At 43.6% G+C, this 10393-nt stretch overlaps 1 long non-coding RNA gene across 1 annotated transcript; it reads left to right on the forward strand.

Moving 5' to 3' along the window:
- Positions 1–243: 243 nt before the first annotated feature.
- On the forward strand, positions 244–8789 carry LOC308338778. Its single transcript, XR_013966433.1, has 5 exons — positions 244–325; positions 3006–3115; positions 6122–6322; positions 7223–7380; positions 8540–8789. It is a non-coding gene; the product is annotated as an uncharacterized lncRNA (long non-coding RNA).
- The last annotated feature ends 1604 nt before the right edge of the window (positions 8790–10393 follow it).

Genomic DNA, 10393 nt, shown 5'->3' on the forward strand with positions numbered 1-10393 from the left:
GCAGCTTCTAGGGTTTTCTGGTTGTTAGTCGCCATGGGAGATCCATATTCCTGGGGACCCCTCTCTTGAGGTCCTCTTTACACTACACTGAGAAATATCCCAACCTATCCCACCCGACAGTGGTGAGGTCTAAAAGCATTTTTTTCTCTTTCTAGGCAATGAGCAATAGCTTTACAATTCAGGATTGCCAGGCCCGTGGACTAGTTCTCTCTGTTAAAGATATCTGATTGTGACAATTGCCATACAGTCCAATAAAAAAAGACATCACAGTGCATTTCCACAATACAGTGACCTGAATTTGCTGGGAGAGCCTGTACTTTGTCAGGTAAGGGTTTCACTCCCTTAGCAACCACATTGCCCTCGTGCTGCAGCGTATAACCATCCCTGTAATGACCTGACCTACTTGGGGAGCCCGAAGCAAGCACACAGAAGCATGTGGGCAAGTCGTTTTTGATCAGGAATGTTATTTATTTTTATTTTATTTTATTTATTTATTTATTTATTTTTTTAAAGATTTATTTATTTATTTATTTGACAGAGAGAGATCACAAGTAAGCAGAGAGGCAGGCAAAGAGAGAGAGGGAGGGAAGCAGGCTTCCTGCTGAGCAGAGAGCCCGATATGGGACTCGATCCCAGGACCCTGAGATCATGACCCGAGCCGAAGGCAGCGGCTTAACCCACTGAGCCACCCAGGCGCCCCTATTTTATTTATTTTTTTAAAAGATTTTATTTCTTTATTTGACAGAGATCACAAGTAGGCAGAGAGGCAGGCAGAGAGAGAGGAAGGGAAGCAGGCTCCCTGCTGAGCAGAGAGCCTGATGCAGGGCTCAATCCCAGGACCCTGGGATCATGACCTGAGCCGAAGGCAGAGGCTTTAACTCACTGAGCCACCCAGGCACCCCTTTATTTTATTTTTAAGACTTATTTATTTATTTGAGAGAGAGACAGAATGTGAGCCCAGGGGTTGGGGCAGAGGGAGAGGAAGACTCCCAGCAGACTCCCCACTGAGTTCAGGGCCCCCACGTGGGGCTCCATCTCATGACCCTGAGATCATGACCTGAACCAAAACCAAGGGTTGGAGCGTAACCAACTGAGCCACCCAGGAGCCCCATAGAAAGTTTCTGTACCCACCTAAACGTTCTGTAATTTAAAATATGCCATTAGCTTTTTATAGTAAGCATGGGAATAAACCAATAAATTGGATGACTTCTGCAGTAATTATGGATATACAGAATAAAAAAATCATTGCTATTATTATACTATATAATTATAATGTTGAATATATTCTTTATTTCTATTTTCAAACATGATGGTTTATGATCTTTATATTGGGCCCTATTTCTAGCTATCCCTACGTATACATTGCATTGTAGGAAGTGAAAGAATCTTGAAATAAGATGTCCCTCTCCTTCAGGTTTCTGAAGATAACACTCATTTCTTTTACCATTCATTGAGAATGAGCTCATATGATTCATAATAATGTAGGATTTTTTTTTATAACAATGCCTAGGAGGTTTGAGCTGTGCATAAATAATTTAAAACAGACGTCATTAGGATACTGAGCTTATGTTCCCATAAAAATCTGTCTAGTTCTCTTGAATTTTATGGCAGTAGAAAGCTAAGTCTCCCTGAACAGAGAGACTTAGCTAACTATAGTACCACAGACTTGGAGAGATAAAAGATTTCAGTGGGGAGTATCAAATCACAAAAGGTACAGTGAGAGTTGGCAAGGCCCTCATCTCCTATCATTTAGAAAAACCACTTCTGTGTTCTCCAGGAACATTTCTTAGCCCCACTGCATAGTCTTGGCTGTAACATAGACATGTATATTACATGTATATTATATTTTTGTTTCTCATTATTGGGGTAGGTTTTCCTTTCCTTCTCTTTTTTGACATGAGGGACAATTTGATGACAAGCAGAAAAACAGGCCATTGGATAGATAAAGGCTGTGGCTTGAGATTTAAAAAAAAAAAAAAAAAAAAAAAAGAACAAGGCTTCCAGTTCTGGGTCTGGGTGACCTGCATTTCTGTGATAGGACAACATATCCCACCCACGTCTCTGAGCCTCAGTCTCATGATCTGCAAAAAGGAGAGCAGTAGACTGGCTTAACTTTGAAGTTTCGATTTTGACTGGAAAATTCTAAGATTTCAATCCAGTTTTAGCTGTGATAACTACAAGACAACATGGTAGCTGTAGGAGATTACTGCGTATTCTGTAACACCAAATTCATAGGGCGGAAATGTAATTGAGGTTCTTTTGAGAGCAGTCCAATGGCGCCCGGGACACTGCTATTGAAGTTAAATGTCATCCCCACTCTTAACGCTTCCTCCCATTGGAGGGGGTATCCACCATGTGATGCTCTTCCCATCTCTGCACTATCACCCACTCTTTCCTTGGGGAGATGCGGTGACTTGAGTAGCTAGTGGGTTTGATGTAGGAAAGATGTTGGGGTTTGGAACCAACAACCACGAAAAAATTCTTGAGACATCTTTGGTGCAAAAAGGTGGCTTTATGAAAGCACCAAGACAGGACCCATGGGCAGAAGGAGCTGCACTGGGTCATGAGGAGTGGCCCGTTATATATTCTCAGGTTGGGAGGGGATTAAGGATAGCAAAAATCTCTAAGGAATATTGGAAGCAACGTTTCCACCAGTACCTTGAGGGGGCTAGCTATTGTTGGGGAAAGGTTGTTTATTACTGTCTAATACAACCTTGGTCATGAGATCCTTCAGATGTATCTTGGTGTGTCTTGGGGGATGATTGCCAACATATATCTTGCTGGGGGGGGTAGAGATAAAGGAAGTTTCCAAAGGAATTTTTATGCGGAAGTAGACACAGGGTCTTCGGGGGTTGGGCTGATTGCTTTTCACCCTTAACAAATTATTAACATCGAGGCAGCTGAGTTCCTAGAGGAATGTCACTCTGCCTGTTTTAAGGACTTGTCAGTGGGCTGTAAGTAGTAAGTACATTTCATTTTTCATTTGCCTTTGTTTCCCACATCAGGTACCCACATCTGGATAGAGTAGCCAACCCTTCCCTTTGGAGCTGGTGGACCTACAGAGCTGGTGGACCTACAAAGAATGTGTATCCTGCTCTGTTCCTTCACACTATAGGTTTTGTTTTTTGTTGTTGTTGTTTTTTTAAAGATTTTATTTGTTTCAGAGAGAGAGAGAGCTCATGAGTTGGAGGAGGGGGTGGGTTGTGGAGGAACAGAGGGAGAATCTGACTCCCAACTGAACGGGGAACCTGATGTGGGGCTTGATCCTAGGGCAGATGCTTAACTGACTGAGCCACCCAGATGGCCCTTCACGGCATAAGTTTAAAGCCAAGGCCCTGCCTGGGGAGGTCTGTAGTCATCCATGGGTGAGTTTGCCTAGTTCTGGGGTTTAGTATTAAGAAAACATTTCTCTCTTAAATCCAAGCCACACATTTTGCAGTGTCAGCTTTCTTAGCCGTAAACATGATGTCTTGGTTTCCTTCTGTCTTTTTCTTTTTGTTGTCTATTTCCCCTCAAGCAGTTCAGAGATTAGATGAGGTGCTATTTTGGGGGCCCCCTGAAGTCACAACAAGCAGTACTAGATTGTAATAACACATGATGTTGGCCATGAACTTCCATGCACTTTCCACTAGATTCATCTAAGGTCTTTTCCCAGCCTCGATTGTCTCTGGGAAGGCCTTGACAGCATCACTGCAAATTCCGGCATCCAGAATGCCAGATTATTATCTTAGTGAGCAATTACACAGCTGTGTGACACTCTCGGTTCTAAATCGGAAGCCGAATATTGAAAACAATCACCGTGTGCCTTAAATATATTGCATCCCGCTTACTGCAGAACAGAGTCAAGATGGGAAGGAAGAGGTTCTTATTTGCTGGGTGAAAGCTGCATAACCAATCTACCCTTATTACAATTTGTTTTCCCGGGGGTGCCAGGGTGGCTCAGTCCGTTAGACATCCAACTCTTGCTTTCGGCGCAGGTCATGATCCCAGGGTCCTGGGGTGGAGCCCGAAGTCAGGCTCCCTGCTCACCTGGGGAGTCTGCTTCTCCCTCTGCCTCTTCTCATGCCTTGTGTTCTCTCTCTCTAGCTCTGTCTCAAATAAATAAGTAAAATCTTAAAAAATCTTGTTTTCCCCTTAAATCCAGAAAGAAGGGCTTGAAGTCACAGGAGCTATATAATTTAATAAATATTTGAGGACCTAGTATAGTCCCGGACTTCTGTAGGTCCTAGGGGATACAGCAGTGGACTGAACAGAACAAAAATCCATATTCTCAAGGAGCTTGTATTTTAGTGGGAGGAGGTACACAATAACCAAAATAGTTAAGTAAATAATGTAAATAAATAAATCAGTACAGTAATTCAGTGTAGTGGCCCAATGTTTGGAATCAAATCATTGCAAGCTGTGTGACTTTTGGGAAAGTCCTTCACCTCTCTGTGCCTCAGTTACCCCATCAGCAAAATGGGGTTCATAAATTTGAAAAGAGGAGGAGAGGAAAGCAGAAGAGAGAGAATGAAGGAACTATGCAGCAGCGTGGCCTCAGCTGGTATGGGCTGCCCCACGGGAGGCTCTGGACTGTGACCCATGTGACAGACTTTGTCCCCCACATTGAGACAAGTGGTTGGGCGAAGCGGAGACAGGGTCTGACCTAGATATCGGCTTTTCCAGGCAGGCTAGTAATTTGATGCTTCCTCAAATTCTTTTTCTTCTTTCTTTGAAGGCAACCTGAATTTAATTTTTTCATTCATTTATTTTTTGAATATATGAAACACTAAGATGACTTAAAAATCAAAACTATAGACAAAGGTGTACACGGAGAACTCTGGTTCCCATCCCTGTCCTCGTCTACCACGTTCCTGCCACCCCACCCCCACCCCCATAGGCAACCACTTCTGTTAGTTTCTTGGGTCCTTTCCATGACTTGAACATATGAGCAAATCCAAATGTGTAGAGTTATTTTCCTTTTTGTCTTACACAAAAGTCGGGAGACTATAAACATTGTTCTGCATCTGTCTCTTTTTTTTCTTCTTCATTTTTCCCCCCTACCTATCCCAGAGGTATTTCTACATTAGCAAAGAAAACACACAAACTCTCTCTCTCTCTCTTTTTTTAAACATTTTATTTATTTATTAGAGAGAGAGAGAAAGCATGAGCCAGGGAGGTGGTAGAGAGCAGAGGGACAAGCAGACTCCCCACTGGGCAGAGAGCCTGACCAGGGCTCCATCCCAGGACCGTGAGATCATCACCTGAGCTGAAGTCAGACATTTAACCGACTGAGCCACCCAGGCACCCCTACCATAGAAAATTTTCTTATTCTTTTTTTCCCTAGCTTCATAGAATTCTGTCCTGTAGATGTGCCACATTTTATTTAACTAGGTCCCCCTAGATAAATGCTAGGGTTGTTTCTCATTTTTGCTTAGGCGGCAAGGAATTCACCAGTAACAGAATTTTGCACATCTGTAAGTATGTACAAGTTCACATGGTTCGTAAGTGGGGAGAGCAAAATTCTCAGCAGGGGGATTGCTGGCCCAACGAGCAAGAGCATTTACATGTAAATTTTTAATAGTGATTGTAGGTTTCTCTCCAAACCTATATTCTATAAATTGTTCCAGGTTTCGTCCTAGGGAAGCTGAACCCTGCCACAGGCAAAGACAGCAAAGAAGTGCCATAGGGGGCACCTTGCTTCCTCCCCCCCATGATTCAGGTCTGGCTCCAAACTGGAATATTCCACACACAAAGCCATGCAGATAGCCTCACATCCTCAGAAGGCAGCATATTTATCGTGGATCGTAACTGGGGCCAGAGCCTTGGGTGTCTTGCCCTCTACCCCAAGCAGCTTATCAAAGTGTCACTTTCGGGCACACGGTGTTTGTCCCTGAGAGGAGCTATGGTGGCTTTGTACAGTGTCGACTTAGCTAAATTGGAACTGCCCTGTCCAGATACCCGGGTACAAGAATATCCTGGATGCTTCAGAGTTATGGTTGCCGCAAGAGACATATGTAGGATATTTGAGAGGCAGAAACGAAGCAGCAGCGATTTTGGAAGTCAGTAGAAGCAGCCGGGAATGGCCGCAGGGGTCCCAGTGGGTTCCATTTTGTTCATGCTCTTCCCACTCTGAATCCAGCTCTTCTTCCCGACTCCTGGCCCTACTGACCAGCGGTGACTCCAGACCTACCGTGAGATGCTCTGCTGTGAGCTCACAGAAGTGGAAGCATCAAAGAGCCGACAACCTTCCAGATGCTTCTACACCAGCTTCTTTGTAGTTCCTCTCCAGCCGTTGGTTTCACCCAGCATCATCGAGCTCTGACTTGTCCACCAGGGCTGGGTAGGATTTTCCTCTGGTACTTTTGGAAACTTTTCTTCCTCAGCTCCTCCCCAAATTGTGTAAGGTCTAACACCATAATACTAATCTATCCTACAAGACTCATAGTGGTCTTGCTTCCCTGGTTGAAATTTACTGATACAGGAGAGAAACAGAATTATCTTCATCTTATTACATTTCCAGGGACATTGCATCATTCCTCATATATTACTACACCAGCCACTTTTCTGGATGGTTGTCCTTGAATATGATCAATATATATCAATATAATCAATGTGACATTGAATATAATGTCCTTGACTCTCTGGAAGGGGAGACACAAAAAAGCTCTTTTCAAGAGGATCTTAATCAGTCAGTCAATCAATCAATCAATCAAACTAAAGACTGTGTCAGTGAGACAAACAGTTACTGGGGACGAGAGACACTGTGGAAAGACAAACTATCCCCGTTCATATCTTGCAAAGAGCTAAAAATCTCCCATCTCCAGAGCTGGACCATCTGCCTTCTTCTCCTTGCTTTGGCGTTGAGTGTTTCTACCTCATCATATAGCCCTATGCTGAAGGGAGACCAGCAGGACTTAATTCAGTCACCAAATGGCTAAATTTACCCATTCATAACCTTGTGGTGTAATGGGAATCATATTGGCCTGAGGCGCATAGGATGTGGTGTCTGGTGCTAATTGCCAAGAGCCATCTGTAGGATCAAGACAAAGTCAGCCAGCCTCTCTGGGCTTCAGGTTTTTGTCATTTGTTATATGAGAGCAATGTTAATTGAATAGATTATAGATCTTCTGTCAAGGACCTGAATTCATCGCTCTTGCAAAAGCCTTTTTAAAAACTTGCATTTCTGTTATTTATACAGTATGCCCCCCTTATCTGCGGTTTTTGCTTTTTGTGGTTTCAGTTACCCACAGTCAACTGCAGACCGGAAGCCGACGAGCCTCCTTCTGACGCATGGTCAGAAGGTCAGTAGTCGCCAAACGCCATGTCCCAATGCCTGCGTCATTCACCTCACTTCATCTCATCACAGAGGCGTTTTATCATCTCACCTCAAGAAGAAGGGTAAGTCCCCCACAAGATATTTTGAGAAAGAGAGAACTTGTTCGCATAACTTTTGATGACGGTATATTGTTAACATTTGTTCTATTTTATTATTAGTTACTGTTAATCTCTTATTGCGCCTAATTTATAAGTTAAGCTTGATTGTATGTATAGGAAAAAAGCATAGTAAATATGGGGTTCAGTCCAACCTATGGCTTCAGGCATCCACTGGGGTCTTGGGTCATATCCCCATCAATAAGAGGGGATTGTATTAGAGTTCTACAGAGTATGGCACATGCATTCCAGAAGTGCTAGAATACTAAGTACTTGGATTGACACGGGCAACCTTACTTTATCCAAACGTTGGATGCTATTGTGTCCTGGTTGTATCATGTGGAGTCACTCTGAGGAGACCCTGGGAGTTCCAGAACACAGGAGGGTGGAAGGTGGTTTCCTCATTCTTGCATTTGTTTTCAGTACAGTGTGACGTATTACAGTTTATGCCTGCCCAGGTCTATGAGCACAAACATTTTTCAATAATAGTCACTGGTTTTAATTAAAATAACTCTCATAAAATAGACAAATGACGGAAAAGATTTCCTGCAAGGAAACCATGGACCGAAGTGAAAACAGTAACACAAATGCAAACAAACAATAAAAATGACAAAACAGACACTTTCACTCCTAAAACAAACTCTTCGCTATCCACATTAAAAGGTAAAAATAACATGAGCCAAATTAGTTCTGACAAAAAAGCTGGGCAAAAATATTCGAAATTACCAAGTTTACAATTGGATTCACACCTGCTATCATTTACAAGGAGCCTCTCCTCTTTTCTTTAAATTTTAAAAAAGTTTCTTCTATTTTTTAAAGAGATTATTTATTTATTTGAGAGAGGGCGAGAGAGCAGAAGTAGGGAGGGGGGCAGAGGAAGAGGGAAAAGCAGACTCCCCACTTAGCAGGGAACCCGATGTGGTGCTGATCCCAGGACCCTGGGATCATGACCTGAGCTGAAGGCAGACGCTTAACCGACTGAGCCACCCAGGTGCCCTAACAACGAGCCTTTCCTTAAGGCATGTTGTGTCCTAAAACATTAATGAATGTAGTATGATACCATCATGATTAGCAGGGCATTTAGAAGTGTTATTTATTTCACTGTACGTTCTTTTTGTGTCTGTAGGTATTGTAATGCTCATTACACTTCGGTGAGTACACTATTAGACGTATATACTGAAGACTTACCGATTAGAGGGGCAAAACACTGCTTCGGACAGAGATTGACGTATCCACATGTCCACCCGACTTACGAAGAAGACGTGTGGGTTGTGGTCCACCTCGGACTCTGCATTTCAGCATTGTCAGATATTAGTTACTCTACTTTTCATGACCTCTGACGTAATTACAGAAATTAAGAAAAGGATTGCATTTGGAAACTCAGTGTTTTCATTTCAATGGTCAGATCCCTTTCCCCCAACTTCAAGGAAACACAAAACTAAGTTTAATCATCTTCCAGTGAGTTGTTTTCTCCCTCACTTTCATCTGATTCCACATCTAAGTAAATCCACATTGCTAACTGGTTAGTTTTTTGGGCCAAAGGGAATCTGTGAAGATTTTTCAGATTCAGAAAAATTTTTATTAGGGTCTTGAATATGTGCAATATTTATTTTTAGGTCTAGTTTGCAGATCCAAAGTTACTTTTGTTCAGGAACAACAACAAAAAGCTCCTTGGTTTGCCCATAGATTGATTATTTATGGGTATACTACTTAAAAGTGCTTTATGTAGAAAATGGCTATATTTAATACTGTTATTTTTAAACTTTGCAACATATAAACAGAGACAGAAATGAAACTAAATGTAAATGCGGGCTAAACTGTGCACCCCTAACAGATGAGCCCCTAAATCTTAGTGAGTGGATGCCATAAATGTTTATCATTTGCTCATACTACATGTCTAGGGCTGGTTGGTAGGTGGGGCTCTGCTGATTGAAATCTCTCAAGGACTGTGATAGAATAATCGTCCCCAAAGATATCCAGAGCCTGTGAATATGTCACCTCATGTGGCAAAGGGCTCTTTGCTGGTGTGATTGAGAGCTCTTGGGATGGAACGATTGTCTTGGGTTACCCAGGTGGGCCCCATGTGATCACAAGGGCCCTCATAAGAGGGAGGCAAACAGGTCAGAAGCAATAGCAGGAGATGTGACCATGGAAGGAAGAGGGGGAGTAATGGGGGGGACAGGTGCAAGGCTGGGAGGCCAGGCAGCCACTAGACCCTAAAAAAGACAAGGAAAGGGGGTTTTCCCCGGAAGCCTCTAGAAGGAACCAGCGGTCGACATCCTGACTTTAGCCCCAGTGAGACGGATTTTGGACTCGGACCTCCAAACTGTAGGATGATACATTTCTGTTGTTTTAAGGGACTTCGCTTGTGGGAATTTTGTTATAGAAGCAATAGGAAACTAACGCAGGGACCTACGTTCTGTCTCCACACATTTCTCTCAAGGCCTCTAAGACAGAAAATGAAAAAGCGACGAATTCTGCGGCAGCTCCTGAAGCTTCCGCCGGAAGCTGCGCACAGGGCTTCTGCTTACATTTCATTGGCCAGCACAAGTCACATGGCCCCACGTGATTTCAGAGCAGGCGGGGTGCGCTGGGCCGCCACAGCGCCGACAAGTGGACAGCCGGAGCATTGGCGAAGAGCGGTGGGGGCCAACACGCGGGAGCCGCGGAGCTGGAAAGTAGAGAACTTAGAACAGCAATAGCGTGACTCCTGGCAGGAAAACTCAGGGGACTTAGTGGACACAATCAGAATTTATTTTTATTTATTTATTTATTTTTTTGAGATTGAGAGAGTGAGCACGCACGTGCACGAGTGGGCAGAGAGGCAGAGGGAGGAGAATCTTAGGCGGGTTCCACAAATGGGCACTGGTGAATGAGGGGGGCAGCGGCTACCGAGACTTCATCTGAATCCCGAAGACGGGAAGATTCCACCTCTCAGGGGCTCTGCGGAGCTAGACGAGAGAGCCCACCCCTGAGAGGG

Source organism: Martes martes, assembly GCF_963455335.1.
Source record: "Martes martes genome assembly, chromosome: 2".
NCBI lineage: Eukaryota > Metazoa > Chordata > Mammalia > Carnivora > Mustelidae > Martes > Martes martes.